Source organism: Schistocerca nitens, chromosome 5 (genome assembly GCF_023898315.1).
Source record: "Schistocerca nitens isolate TAMUIC-IGC-003100 chromosome 5, iqSchNite1.1, whole genome shotgun sequence".
NCBI classification, from domain to species: domain Eukaryota; kingdom Metazoa; phylum Arthropoda; class Insecta; order Orthoptera; family Acrididae; genus Schistocerca; species Schistocerca nitens.
In genome coordinates, this window is record NC_064618.1 from 125,034,647 (window position 1) to 125,046,939 (window position 12,293).

Here is a 12,293-nt window from a genome sequence, read left to right on the forward strand (position 1 = left end):
TGACTCCTTACCCTCTCCCTTAAAACCCACATCCTTTCGTCTTTCCCTCTCCTTCCCTCTTATCTGATGAGGCAACAGTTTGTTGCGAAAGCTTCAATTTTGTGTGTATATTTGTGTTTGTTTGTGTGTCTATCGACCTGCCAGCGCTTTTGTTTGGACACATTTGCATACTTCTTATTCTTCGTGCCAAAAAAATTAGTTTTTTTTTGGTGGTCGTGATTGTGGAACCTAGCATGAGCACAGTTTTTGATACTGCAGACAGTATTGGATGATATTTAGAGTCTCTAAATATGTCTGCTTGTGTCTGTATATGTGTGGATGGATATGTGTGTGTGTGCAAGTGTATACCCATCCTTTTTCCCTCTAAGGTAAGTCATTCCGCTCCTGGGATTGGAATGACTCCTTACCCTCTCCCTTAAAACCCACATCCTTTCGTCTTTCCCTCTCCTTCCCTCTTTCCTGACGAGGCAACAGTTTGTTGCGAAAGCTTGAATTTTGTGTGTATGTTTGTGTGTCTGTCGACCTGCCAGCACTTTCATTTGGTAAGTCACATCATCTTTGTTTTTAGATATATTTTTCCTACGTGGAATGTTTCCCTCTATTATAACTATATATATATATATATATATATATTTTTTTTTAGACAAAATAGTTGTATGGAGATAAACAGCGATTAATTTTCTTATAATCAATTATTCAAAATGACAGTCACAATCACATTATTTATTTTGCCACCAGCCTGTTTCAACCGGCGATGGGGTCATCTTCAGGGCAATTTACATTGTAAAGTTATAATATTAGTAAGTAATCATGTACATAATCTACAAGTAATTGGTCAAGTTACATAAATAAACAGATTTTTGTACCTATTTGGTCACTCGCTAGAGTCATCACCCTGCCTGTGCATGATTGGTAACTGTGCATGGTTGGCTCTCTGCATGGGCTTAAATAATGGCCAACAACATGTAGGCAGACGGTAACACCCTCCATGGTGACCAACAGTAGTTACACGCTTAAGCAAGAAATCATAAATTTTCAAGTTTGTTCCAGTTGTAAATTAAACATAATAAATAATAATAATAAATATAACTAATTAAACCTCGACAAATTTACAATTATTTAAAATTCAGGTAACTGTTGTCCCATTCATTTTTCACATCATTTGTGGATAGAGCAGAGCCCTCTATCTTTTGTGGTAGGGACGCTGTTGCCATGGGTGACAGTATATATCGAGCACCCCCTAGCCTGTGTGGTTGGGACGCTGTCATCATGGTAGCTGCTTCGTATAAGTCATCTGCTGTAACACCATCTTTGCGCGGCGTTCGTTGTTATGGTAATCGTGTACCATGACTATTCTTCCGTTGTGTTTTTGTCAATCCATGCGGTCTTCTGCTGCAGTGTTATCTTTGTTGTGTTGTGTTTTGGCTGCTATTAATAACAGTTGTTCCTAGTAATTAGTAAAAAAACTTCAAAATTAGTGTATTCTCCATTATAAAATTAACAGATTAGATGAAGAAGTATATCAAGTGCCCCTTTGCCTATTTGGCTAGGATTCCATCGTCATAGTAGCCTCCTCGTACATGTCATCTCCTGTAGCACGGCATTTGATATCATAGTGTGGTGTACCACAATCCTCCCTTCATCATGCTGCCATTGATCCACATAAGTTGTTGTATTATGGATACTCATCCACAAAGTTGTTTCTGAATTATATATTAATATTTTAGGACTTATATTAGGAAATCTTTAAACTTTGTAGGTCTTCATCATAAAATTAAAATACTATAATAAAAGTAGTAACAATATACATAGCCATACAATATTAATATAGCTGAGACGGAGAAGCAGTATAGTCATGAACTAATAAGATTTCAAAATAATTATTATCACAGCTTACTATTTGCCCATTAATAATTGCCATTGTATCCTGTTTATTGTGAAGGAAGATCTCTAAATTTTCCAAGTTGTCCATCATGGGTCCCTTCTGGGCAACATGCAATACCCTTACATTTTCTTCTATATTAATTTCTGTGTGTTTCTCGGCATCTAGGTGCTGTCCAAATAGCGATTTATTGTGTGCTATTCCTGTGGTATGTTATTTGAACCTAGTTTTAAAATTTCTTCCTGTCTGTCCCATGTAGATTTTTTTACAGACTTCACTAATGGTCAGCGTGGGGCATTGGCACTGTGAGGACACAAACAATCTAGGAGGGTGGTTGGTGTAGGTTCCTGGGCAGGAGGACAGAGTGCTACAGGAGATGCAGACAGAGGCTTCTAGATTACAAAATGATCATTAGTAACCAACAGTGGTATTTTGCTCAGTTGAGTTACACAATTTAGTGTACAGCAAAGACTGGAATAGAAGAGAGAACCGATAGAGGTACTCAAAGTACCCTCCAGCACACACCGTCAAGTGGCTTGCAGAGTATGGATGTAGATGTAGATGTAGAAAGGATGCAGGCTCTGTTTTGAGTGTGAAATTTGTTTACGGTGTATTTTAGTGGGTTGATACCAGCATTGCTAAAGTGAGTAGTTGTTGTTGGGAGTGGCAGTAGATCTAGATTTAGTTGAGTGCCATGTAAGAAAGCCTGACTAAGCCAGAAAACTGTTTCCTGATTTATTGCTTGTACAGGAACTACAATTAGGCTACAAACTAAGTCCAATTATATAACTATTTGTCAGTTGTCAAGAAGAATATTTTATGTTCAATAAAACTAAAATTAAGCCTACATCTGTACAACCCCTAGCCCAATTGACACTCCACCCAAATCCCACACTACAATAAATAGTTCAGTCAACAAGATAATAGAAGCTTATGAAATGTGGTGTTACGTATGAATGCTGAAGATTAAATGGGTAAATTAAATACCTAATAAGGTAGTTACTGTATGTATGCTTCTTCAACAACACAATTTTTATTCAACACCAGTTAAATATAAATAAATCACATAGTACAATATAGGCTGACTTTTCTTGAACTCAACAGTAACAAAGAGTTCTGGAGGTGAATACCTCTTAATCATTAAGTACTCTGGGCATTTACTGAATAACTTAAATATTATTACTGGAGAATACTCTAAGTTCAGCCAGCTGGGGACACTCATATACAAACCATTCATTCTGTGCTTGAACATTCCATTACTTCACTTACTGAAGGCATGATGTGTACTCAAAAAGAGAATGAGACAGCACCACTTTAGGAAAACAGACCTGTCCCTGTGTAAGTTAAATATCAACAGCAGGGAATAACAAAGTACAAATCAATGTCCAGAAAATAGCCAAGTATTGCAAGGCTATCACAAAAGAGTTGACTGAAGACCATGTAGTACACATCAGAGAGTTGAGGCAAGTGAGGCCAAGATGGTCCATGGTAGACCTCAAATCTGCCACTGCTGTTGAACTGCATGACCTGGCACTGAAGGATGTATCATTCTGGGCCTTGCTTAGCAACCTTGCTGGACATATGCATAATTATATCCCTTCATCTATCAATTCATCAGGTGGGATTAAAAGAGAGAGCTGCTGAATCGAACTGAAGAAAAAAGAAATTTGTATTGTAACTTGACTAGAAGAAGGCATCAGCTGATAGGACACATTTTTAGGCATAATTGAATTGTCAATTTGATAATGGAGGGAAGTGTTTGGGGTAAAAGCTGTAAAGAGATATCAAGACTTGATTACAGTTAGCAGGTTCAACTGGCTGTAGGCTGCAGTAGTTATAAAGGGATGAAAAAGCTTGCATAGGCTAGACTAGCATGGAGAGCTGCATCAAACCAGTTTTCACATTCAAGACCACAACACATGGTCAGTGCACAGCTGGTGTGGAGTTTGAAAGCAATAGTTTCAGTCAGTGGTGAGCTGAAATCTTAAGTCACCCTGAAGGTGTTCTCTAGTAGTGCACTTAACAGCAAACTGTTTCCCAACGCCTGTATCATTCTTCAAGCTCTGATCTGCCATGTCTTTATCTTTGTAGCAAACTCTGCTCCTTGGTCATGTGACGAGGGAGTCAGAACTCACCAAATGTAATTAATCATAAAACACTTTTGTTCACTTGAGACAACAGCACAGTGAACAAGTATGCAAAAACCCATGAACAGAAGTAAAGCAAACAACATTGGTCAAAGAGAATGGAAGTCAAATAGTAGGGGTAATGTTTTTAGTCGATAGTTGCCGCAATTTTATTTACAAAATCCTCATAGAGTATTTACAAAAAATGAGTACACACATGCTGTCTCACTGCCAAGGGAATATAATCACAGGTATCTTCTTTGATAGTGCCTTCAGATTAACTGTGCAATACACATGGATGCAAGAAATTATAAAAATAATTTTCATTTAAACTATTCATTCTTGGTTAGGGTCAAGAGTGTGTTTGTGAATTCTTGCAGAAAAGCCACCAGTGTGATGCCTAAGGACCTATGGCAGGAAATTGAGAATTCCCATAAAATGAAACATACTTTAAGTAAGTTTCTTTGAAACAATACATTCTGCCAATAATTTAAACACTTCAGTTTTAGATTTGTAAATCTTTATTCTGCTGTAGTAAATAATTTTCATAGTGACAAAGTTGTCCATTCTTGTAATAACTGTGCCTCTCCAAATGGACTGTCACTGAATTTGGATAAAAGATAATACATGCAACTTAGTACAGCACAAATCCTGAGCACACAATTATAATTAATACTCGAGGACAAATTAATAAATGAATCAGAGCATTCAAAATTGTTTATACTGATAAGAATTTTAACTGGACGTCATACATTATTGATTTACAGATCATCTTCATTGTCTTAGCTCTGCAACTTTTGCATTATGGATAATATCAGTTTTTGGATACAAAAATGCACAAAATTGACTTACTTTTCCTATTTTCATACATTAATGTAATATGGCATCTTATTGTGGGTAACTTCTCATTGATGCAAAAAGTGTTTGTTACACAGAACCATGTCATAAGGATAAGATGTGGTGTGCACTCTAGGACCTCTTGTAGATAGCTCGTTAAACAGTGAGGTGCACTGACAACAGTCTCACAGTCCATGTATACCCTTATGAAGTTTGTTGTCATAGGGGTGAGGTATTCAGCTATAAAAATTCTTGACCACCTGCACAGTGATATAAAGAACTTAATGCATGATAAAATCAAACACAAACTGAAATTATATATGCTTATCATTCCTTCTGCTCCTTAAATGAATTAATAAGTGTGTAATAGTATGATTTTGTGATTGTGTGTGTGTGTGTGTGTGTGTGTGTATGTAAATTATAAATCACTGTAAATATGTCAGTAAAAAAAATTAAAATAAAATAAAATGAAAACAAGTAAATGGCCAGCATGTTGTCACATTTTCCTCTGAGAAGAGTTGCTGGTACTGTAATTGTAATACTAACTTCTTCACAGATAATTATTTTCCTTTGTAAATTATTAATAGTTCTGTGATATATTCACTTTCAGATAGATTGCAGCTGAATGGCATAAGTAGGATACAGAGTTTTTGTCTCTGTTGAAACAGATATTCACTTAAGGTCATTTTAAATGTGGACATGATACATTTAATGCCCTGTATTAAAACTTTACAAACAGACAGCAGTGCTCTACAAACAAGGAGAAACTGACAAACAGATTATTATTTAGTGACTAATATTCATCTTGCATTGATGGCAAATCTGATTTTTTGTTAAAGAATCTTGCTCTAGAAATTATAATTCCCTAATTAACAGTTCCCTGATTACAGGCTCCTTCCCAGTTGTTTTCAAAACTGCTAAAGTTATTGCTTTGTTAAAGAGGAGGAGCAGACAACGTCTCTGATGGTTCACCTGAATATGACTGTCAGGCACACAGTTGAAATATCATGAAGTGAAGTTTATAACAGCTGCATACAATCCCAAAATCTTTTGAAACAGAATAGAGATTGGTCAATAAATATATATGGTGGAGTATAGAATGTCTTTGTCTCTCTTTGATGGCCCACCTGAAGACAACTGGCAGGGGTCCAATCGAAATATCGTGGAGTGAAGTTTACAACAACCAGCTACAATCCCAAAATCTCTTTAGACAGAACAGTGATTGATCAATAAATATATGAGGTAGAGCAGAGAACATCATTTTTAGTCTCTGATGACTCATCTGAAAATGAATGGCAATTGGCCAGCTGAAATAACATGGAATGAAGATTATGATGACCAGCTGCAATCCCAAAATCTCTTTTAACTTTAATTTGTTGGGGATATTTTAAATTTCACAATCTCCATTCTTTCTGCCATATCAAAGGTCCTAGAAAAGTAATGTGTTCCTATGTAATTACATTCTCTGATAAGTATTGCCTACTCAAAGAACATCAGTTTGGTTTTTGCAAGAACAGGTCCATAAATGAAGCATTATTTTCCTTTACTGATCAAGCTCTAAGTGCTTTTAATGTTAAACATTCTATTTCTGGTCTTTATGCAGACCTGACTAAATCCTTTGACTTAGTCAATCACTAAGAAGTAGAATTTATTGGCATTAGAGACATTTTTAATATGTGGTTTCAGTCATACCTCAGTAAAAGGAGACAGGTGGTTGAATTCTCAGACAAAGATAGCATTAGAGTTCTATCCAATGAAACTATGATTAGGTGTAGTGTCCCTCAAAGTTCAGTCCTAGGGCTTTTACTTTTCCCGCTATTTATCAATGACTTGCCTCAGAATCTGCCTAATGCCTTATTTACATTGTTTGCGGGTGACACAAATCTACTTTTTCATAGTCCATCTCTCCAGGTTGTTAAGAATGTAATAACAGATTCTATCAACAGACTAAATTTTTGTGTACACATAAACAAACTACTATTAAACAAAAGTAAAACAGCTCATATACTTTTCAGTGCCTCCAAAAATTAACCTGCCTGCATGGAGCCCATACTAATTGACAATGAAACAATAGAGCAAGTCAATGAGATCAAATTTCTTGGTGTGTGGATAGCCAATAACTTACAGTGGAAAATTCACAGAGAATAGCTACTAAAGAAAATGATTATAAGTGCTATGCTTTTCCTATTCTTTATCAGTCATGTGATATCTCCATCCTAAAAACACTTTTTCGTTTAATACACTCGGTTCTCTCATGTGGTATCCCATTGTGGGGATCAGTATTTGGAGAAATTCTTGTAATGCAGAAGAGGCTCTTGAAGATAATGAAACAGATGTCATCTCCCCATACCTCCACTATCCCTATTATCAGGGAAATGAAAATACTGCCTGTTCCCTGCATTAATATATAAAAACTGTAACTTTTGTTAATAAGAATTTGCATTTGTTTCAGACCAATAAATCTATTCATTATCAAAATACTCCTACTAGTGCAGACATTCACCTGAATAGTCAAAGACTGACCAAAAATTTGCTTGGAGTTAGAAATATGGGTAGTGTGCTCTACAATAAAATACTGAAATCAAATGCATTTAGGAATAAAGGAAAAAAAAATCTTACTTATGTATTCATTTTATTCGGGGGTTGATGAATATCTACACTGAATTTGACCTAAATGTTCTTGTACTTGTACTATAGTATGTATATAAATTTTTGTAATAGTGTATAATTGATCTGAATTGTGCTGTTATGTTTTTGTGTTTTATTTTTAATATTTAGTATTGCTCATGTGCAGTTGACTAAGTTTCTTAACTGTGATCTAGTCTGATGAGCTATGCTGTGCTCAGCTATTAGTGTGTTGTCACAAATAATCTAATCTGTTCATCATAGTTGTGTAATTTATGACTTAAAATTCGTATCACATATTGTAAGGTGAAGTTCTGTTCTAAAAATTTTAAGTTTGTCCAAAATCTTCATAGATCTTGTACATATAAGATTTGATTAAGCAAATACATAAATAAATCTAGTTTTTAATAAGGAATATATGGTGGTACATATTCATTGACTAATCAGTGTCTTAGAAAATTATCATTTTATGTTTGATTTAAACAACATGATCAATAAATGAAAGAAAAGAGGTAAGGAAAACAAATTTGACCAACAAATGGAAGAATTAATATGAAAAGCATTTGGCTTCAGAGAGATGATATTTTCACACCAATAAAACATTCATGTTTATGGATGTACTACATTCAGTAAAATTATATAGTACATATGACAATGATGATGAAACAAAGTAGACAGTAAAAAGCGAAAGTCATTCTATGACAGTCATAGAAAATCACCCACCAGGTAACTTTGTATCAATGACATCTTTCCTTACATGCATACAAAAAAAAATAGATACACTTATTGTCATCAACATCATGAAATTGTTCAAATTAAATCATTTATGATAAATTTTTGCCTCTTTAGGCAGACCATCACGTATTTTTTCCATACTTCTGACGGCTCTCCTTGATGAGATTGAGGCAACAAGGTTTTCATGTTCACACATGGAGTTCATTCCACATCCAGTTTCCATCATCTATCATATGGGAGTTTTCATCATGGATCATGTTGATTTTATTCGAAAATCTGAAAGATTATAAAACAAACTACTGTTACAAATTAGAAAGAGAGAAAGTACCACAATTCTACCAAAACATGTAATCAAAACTGGTAACAAAATAGACCCACAACTGGCACAAACCACACTTCAGTGTCATTTACCTACAAGAGAAGACTAACTAAACATTGTGAAAACCAGGTCATTAAATATGAAAACAATAAATTTTTGACAAAATAATTTTACTAGACAGATACAAAATCTACTCACCAAGCAGTGCCAGAACACACAAATAGAAGAAAGTTATAATAAGGCAAGCTTTTGGAGCCAGTAGCTCCTTCTTCAGGCTGAAGGGGAAGGAAGAGGGGTGAAGGAAAAGGACTGGAGAGGTCTAGGAAAAGGAATAGGTTTTGGGAAAGTCCAGTCCCCAACAATCAGTCTTTCCTTCTCATCCTATGCAGTAAATTTCCCCTAACCCATGGTCCTAGGTGACTTTCCTGAAATCTAAGCCATTACCTAGACCTCTCCAGTCCTTTTCCTTCAACCCTCTTCCTTCCCCTTCAACCCTTCTGCCTGAAAAAGGTGCCACTGGCTCTGAAAGCTTTCCTAATTATGAGCTTCTTTTATGTGTGTGTTCTGCCACTGCTTGGTGAATAGATTTTTTTTTTATCCATCCAAATATATCATTGAAGTTCTGTGAGGTAACTATTGTCATTTCTATTGTTTAGTGATGACTTCAAGTCAAACATTAATGTCACAGCTGTTTTCAGTTTATAATAGCAAACAACATAACTGTCGGAAGACATTAAGAACTACCAAATAAATCAGTAATATAAAATTTATACATGAATGGAAAATTCAATATGAAATACATACCTATATGAGGTTAGATCACTATTTGGCAAATAGAAGAAACATTCCACTTATACTGGTCTGTGGTTCATTTCTTCTTCTATTGGGTGTGGAGTGATGTATGCTCATAGGCACATTAGTAAAAACTTCCAAGCAGTATACAGAACCAACCCATCACAGACAACACACACATACACACAGCTACATTATCTCAGCCAACTGAACTGGCCTGACTCTCCAGTGTCAGGACAATGCAGCCAAGAATGTGTCTGTTTGTTTCTTTTATATTAGTTATCACCAAATAAGGGCACTGCCAGGAAGCCCAGAAATATTTTCAGTCTTGTTTATGTGCATGTCACTTGCTCAATGACTTGATGATATGGTGAATAGTTACCATTACCTTTACTTTGGTACAAATGAAATAATGAGAACAATATAAAAAGTGTAGTGTTCTGACAGATACACTTGAGCAGAAGACAGCACAAAACATTAATATTTAATTTTAGAATGATCTCAGTTTGGATACAAATATTGAAAATTTTTGGAAGGAGCTGCTGATTAATGAATTTTCATGGAAACTGTTGGCACAAAACTTGTCTGGAAAATTGTATGTGTGTGGTCTTATTTCTATGTCATTTTTATGCTATTCTCTAAAGGTCATTACATGCCTGAATAAAAAGAATTTTGTGGTGCAAAGAAAGACTTTAGGACTTACTGGAGGAGTAAAAGTGAAGAAATGGTACAGGTAATCAGATTTTCTAATTCCATGCAGTACTTACAAATGTGAGAGATCCTCTGAAAAAAAAAAAATACCTTCATCAAAACATGAATTTGCGTGTCCTCAAACTAGACTTTTTGTTAAGGGAACCTTTCATTATGGTCTACATGGAATACATTTACAGCAATTTTTAGAATGATGTATTTAATTTCTCTCTGTTCCTGTATATAGAATCTTTAAGGAAATTTAACTGTTTCTGTATTTCTGTGAATAATCTGTAATACATTTTCTGAAAATAATTACCAGTATTTAAACTAAAGTATTTTTATGCAAAAATGATAAGAACAACAGGAAAAAGTCCAGTTTAGAAGTGTGTTCTAACTATTTAGCACCAAAGAAAATTAAAATTTTAAAAGAGGTGTGGAGTAATATTGGCCATTATAATTCAAGACCTAAGACTGTAAAACATTAATAACATTAGCACTGCAGTTTCAGAAACATAGTTACAACCACAAGTACTAATTCTCTATGACAGTAAAAGACAAATACAGAATCCATAGCTGCTGTGAAAGAAACTAGTCACTACTGTAACACCTTTTCAACTTTCACAGGACTAATGAGAGAGAAGATGATCAGTAGCTAAGCTCAGTAACACTAGAGAAGAGGACTATTATGACCTCTCAGAGTATGTTACTAAATATCTCCAAAGGTATTGTAATCATACTGGCTAAAACAATTAATAAGATTTTAAATGAAGGCACATCTCCAGAATGTTTGAAAATATCTGTTGTTAAACTAGTTCACAAGAAAGGAGATGTAGCGCCTACAGATAATTATTGACCTACATCACTTACACCTGCAGTACCAAAAATAATAGAATACTGTGTGCATGAATAGGTAAACCAATATTTGAATCTAATGATATACTTAACTCCTTATAATATTAGTTCTGGTCCAGCCTTTCTACATTCCAAGCAGTTGAAAGCATGATAACTAAGGTGCACAAATGTTTCCAATAATAATAAATAATTTTTGCAACAACATTGGATCTAAGGAATACATTTGTTATGGTGCCCCACAATATTTTCATCAGAAAACTTTGCCACTATGGAGTAGAAGACAATCCTCTATGACCAATGCAATTTAGTCAATCAGGAAAATACGAAACTTCCTGGCAGATTAAAACTGTGTGCCCGACCGAGACTCGAACTCGAGACCTTTGCCTTTCGCAGGAAGTTTCATATCAGTGCACATTCCGCTGCAGAATGAAAATCTCATTCTGGAAACATCCCCCAGGCTGTGGCTAACCCATGTCTCCGCAATATCCTTTCTTTCAGGAGTGCTAGTTCTGCAAGGTTCGCAGGACAGCTTCTGTAAAGTTTGGAAGGTAGGATACGAGATACTGGCAGAAGTAAAGCTGTGAGGCCGGGCGTGAGTCGTGCTTTGGTAGCTCAGGTGGTAGGGCACTTGCCCGCGAAAGGCAAAGGTCCCGAGTTCGAGTCTTGGTCGGGCACACAGTTTTAATCTGCCAGGAAGTTTCATATCAGCGCACACTCCGCTGCAGAGTGAAAATCTCATTCTGGAATCAGGAAAATAAATAATGAAAATTGAGATTGTCTTCCACTTATAAAATGATTCCTTGTAAAGCATTAGTAGTAAGAAAACAGATTCACAAGTATAGTTACAGCCACAAGCACAGATTTCACCCAATTTCACGCGGTCTGTTCTTGGATCTTTGTTGTACAGTATTGATACAGATGATGTACCCACAGTTCTGCAATGTGAACTATTGAGGTGACACAACAGTCATCTCATCTGACACCAATCTTTGAAATGTACACCACAATACGGTGTTAGTGTTGGAGAGATGTACCACTTAGTTTCAGGCGTATGTACTGCAGGAAAATGACAGTAAAACAGAAGATATTATATTCACTCTAAATGCTCCCAGTCAAAATAACAAAACAGTCAAATCACCACACCAATGGCATAAAAATGTTTGCCTGAAGCTAAATATGTAATGTGTATTGGCTTGTAGCATTATTTATTTTGATCCAACATTAACTGATTACAAAATAAAAGTTTTCTTTGTTCCAGTCTCCTGGATAAGTCAAAGTCTTACTTACTACAGTTACATATTATTGCCTGGCATTATTATCTACACTGTTTCTAAATTTAGTTCAGAGAACAATGTAATATATATGGATTACACATAAAACCAATTTGCTATTGCAATACATTGATTAAGGAATTTACAGTTTGTGACACAGT